Source organism: Mus caroli, unplaced genomic scaffold, assembly GCF_978045245.1.
Source record: "Mus caroli unplaced genomic scaffold, Mus_caroli_1 scaffold_11, whole genome shotgun sequence".
In the NCBI taxonomy this organism is placed as follows: domain Eukaryota; kingdom Metazoa; phylum Chordata; class Mammalia; order Rodentia; family Muridae; genus Mus; species Mus caroli.
In genome coordinates this window covers 35,612,414-35,616,861 of record NW_028227266.1, presented here as the reverse complement: position 1 = coordinate 35,616,861, position 4,448 = coordinate 35,612,414, and positions in this window count along the sequence as shown.

Sequence of the window (4,448 nt, the reverse complement as noted above, 5' to 3'; positions counted from 1 at the left end):
AATGGATAAGATCAAAAAACTCAGGTGACAGCATAGGCTGGTGAGGTTGTGGAGAAAGAGGAACACTTTTCCATTGCTGGCGGAATTTCAAGATGATAGAACCTCTTTGGAAATCAGTCTGGCACTTCCTTAGAAAATTGGACATAGTACTACCTGAGGACCTAGATATACTGCTCCTGGGCATATATCTGGAATATGCTCCAACATGTAATAAGGACACATGCTCCACTATGTTCATAGCAGACATATTTATAATAGCCAAGAGATAGAAAGAACCCAGATGTCCCTCAACAGAGGAATGGGTACAGAAAATGTGGTATTTACACAATGGACTACTACTCAGCTATTAAAAACAATGAATTTATGAAATTCTTAGGCAAATGGATGAAACTAGATAATACCATCCTGAGTGAGGTAACCCCATCACAAAAGAACACACATGGTATGCACTCACTGATATGTGAATATTAGACCAGAAGCTCAGAACACACAGATACAATTCACAAACCACATAAAACTCAAGAAGGAAGACCAAACTGTGGATACTTAGATCCTTCTTAGAAGGGGGAAAAGTAGCCATGGAAGGAGTTACAGAGACCAAATGTGGAGCAGAGACTGAAGGAATGACCATCCAGAGACTGTCCCACCTGGGGATCCATCTCATATACAATCACCAAACCCAGACCCTTTTGTGGATGCCAACAAGTGGTTACTGATAGAAACCTGTTATAGCTGTCTCCGGAGAGGCTCCACCAGTGTCTGACAAATACAGAGGTGAATTCTCGCAGTCTACCATTGGAATGAGCTCTGGGTCCCCAAGGAAGGAGCTAGCAAATGTACTGAAGGAGCTGAAGGGGTTAGCAGTCCCATAGGTGGAACAACAATATGAACTAACTAGTACCCCCCCTCCCCCGAGCTCCCAGGGACTAAATCACCAACCAAAGAATACACATGGTGGGACTCATGGCTCCAGCTGCATATGTAGCAGATGATGGTATAATCGGGCATCAATGGGAGGAGAGGCTTTTGGTCCTATGAAGGCTCTATGACCCAGTGTAGAGGAATGCCAGGGTCAAGAAGTAGGTTTGGTGGTATTTGGTGAACATGGGGAGGGGGGAGGGCATAGGGTTTTTCAAAGGGGAAACCAGAAAAGGGTCCAACATTTGAAATGTAAATAAATAAATATCTAAAAACTAAGATAAAAATATGAATAATAAAAAGATATATAAATCAATAAAATAAAACATTTAAACAGTAAAACATTTTAAAAAATAAAAACAAACAATGTAATACATATAAGAAAAGGCAGTGGGTAAATGTTTATTCCCTTATCCTGTTTCACATTCTTGTTTAGATTCATCAACTTTATAACCTGACCACATTGAATGAAGCACACTTTTATTGTGGTGCTGTTGCCCTGTGTAGAAAAAATGAGCAGCATTCTTGGCTCCTTATTCCATGCCAGTCTCTCCTCCCAACCACCCACACATGTCCGCTGAAGCCAATAAAATGTCTTTAGACATCAAATTTGTTATGGATACAGTAGAGATCAGAAAATGAGACTCTGAAGTATAATGTTTTGACTTGGTAACTACATTGAATGAAGAGCACTGGAAGAGTGAAAAAATGAGTGTCATTAATAACAATCTGTGCTTTCAAATTAGTTAAGAATGAATATCAAGGAGCAGATAGATTGAGATATAACACTCGTTCCTTCAGTAAGACACTAACAAATTCTCCAATTGTTTGCATCATTTACATTCCCCTGAGAAAAGAGTGAAATTTTCTAATATTTTTAGTGTTCTATTATTTGCAATATTCATATTTGTCATGGTTTCTTATTTTAATCACCTAATAGATGATTACAAATATTTTCTTCTTTTATTTTTTAAGTTCTTTTTTTATAATTCTTTGAATACTTACTAGTAAATTTTAAATGCCATGAAAGGTAACTCCAAAATCTGAATTTTACTAAAAATATTTTACATTTTTTCTTTGTCTTGTTTTTTATCAAAATTCTTTTGTAAAATAATATGTTATCCTATAAAAGTTTCATTCTTTTATACAAAGTGTATTGATAATATTAATTCACTACTTATGCTCTCCAAATACACTTAATGTTCCAACTTTATATTCCTTCCAGTTTTATGTCCTTTTACTTATTTACTTTCATGGTTACTAATAATCCCCGAGTTCACTTAATGCTGCTCATATGATATTAGTATATCAGCAATCCACTAGGGCATTAGGAACGGATCAGTGGCCGCTTCTAAAGGAAAGCACACATTTTCTTCAACAGCCATCAACTGCCATAATTAATCGGATAGGCATGTAACATCAGGGGCACATCTCCCATCTCAAACACACACAGAAATGAACATAATTATTTAAACTTTATTTATTGTAGTAAAAGGAACAAATAACAAAATTAGTTATGGAAATTTTTCATTAATAAATCATATCCTGCAAGTTTAATCACAACAATATACCAAATTTGATATCACAGACATATTAATATCACATATAAAGTGCAGTTCACTAAAATTTATTTTCAGAGCAGTAGCAAAAGAGTTTTGTTAATACTTTCAATTAAATATTTTATTTAATGATTTATGCCACAGCAAGAAAGATGTTTATTTATTATCTTAGGGCAGAATAATAGTGATAAATTTTTCCCTGATCTAAAACAGTTTTTCTTTTCACCTAGTCCTTGTTTATATTATTTTCCACATTTTTTATACTGTAGATGTGGGTGAGTTTGTGCTCATGCCAAAACAAGCCATGGTGCATGTGTGAAAAACAAAGAAAAACGTCGTAGTGAGATGTCTCTTTCATCTATGTTTCAAGTTACATTGTCTAACAAGCCATTTCTCAGGTCACGTTAATGTTACAAAGGTCAAGTAGAAAGGCAGAAAAATAATATAAACAAATAAGGAACATCAAGAAGATAATATGCTTGAAAGTTGCTTATGTAGATTTTCTATACTACCTAGTTTTATATTGAAAACACCTAAAGTTGGAGGAAAGTGGCACCAAGAACTCAGGAACTCAGGGAAACCATGTTGATTGGTTATTATGGATATAGTGGCTTAAATTATCTAACATCTAAAACCTCAAAAGTGCTTGGACACATCTGTTAAGGTTTTTTTTTTTTTTTCTTTTCTTAATAGATCATTTTAAGTAGGATGACCCACTTAAAATCCTATTCATTGATATATGATGACACACATTCAATTCAGCTCTCATCTAGGCCACTCTTTCACCTGAAAATCTATACAAAGGAAGAAGATGGAAGCTCTTGCTTTTTGTTTGCTTCTTCCTACTCTCACTAGCAAATCTTATTCCTTTATTGACATTATGGCCTACTTCTGGTAATTCCAATGTATACTTAAGACCAACTGAGACATCTAGTCTCATGGACTAAATAAGTACTGGATTCTTGGAACTTCTGAACATAGGTTGCCATTGTTGGATAAGCTGGTCCACAGTGTGTGTGTGTTTGTGTGTGTGTGTGTGTCTGTGTGTGTGTGTGTGTGTCTGTGTGTGTGTGTCTGTGTCTCAGGAGCCAATTTGCCTGCTTCTGTGAAAAACTGTATGTCAGGCAGTCATGTCAGGCCAGGGTCTGCTGGCAGATTTCCTGGCCTTAAGACACATAGAACAATAAGAACGAATACACTTGAAGCTCAAGGTGAGGGGCTGAATGCTCTGTTAACAAGGAGTAATATGGAGGCCTCCAGATGGGTTCAAATATTGAATGTATGTCAGCTGTTGTCTCTGCTGGATTGTGACTTTGTTTCCCTCAATGCTGTAAAGTATACAAAGCCTAAGAGAATAAAACTCAAGGCTGCCACAGCATTGAGTGGACAACCCTCCCGATTTCTAAACTTTGTCTCTGAGCCTTCTTTTCTGTCTTTCCTATACTCCTCACACACCTGTCAGAGGAATGTTCAATGTCATTCTGGCAGGACAAGTACATATATACATACATATGTATACACATATACACATATATACATATATATATATATATATATACATAATATATATATATATGAAGAGATAGATTTAATTATTTTATTTTTTAGATGTTCTTTTTAATTATTATTAGATATTTTCCTCATCTACATTTCAAATGCTATCCTGAAAGTCCCCTATACCCTCCCCTTGCCCTGCTCCCCAATCCACCCACTCCTGCTTCCTGGCCCTGACATTCCTCTGTACTGGGGCATATAATCGTCACAAGACCAAAGGTCTCTCCTCCCTTTGATGGCTGACTAGACCATCTTCTGCTACATATGCAGGTAGAGACACGAGCTCTAGGGATAGTGGTTAATTCATATTGTTGTTCCACCTATAGGGTTACAGACCCCTTCAGCTCCTTGGGTACTTTCTCTAGCTCCTCCATTGGGGGCCCTGTGATCCATCCAATAGATGACAATGAGCATCCA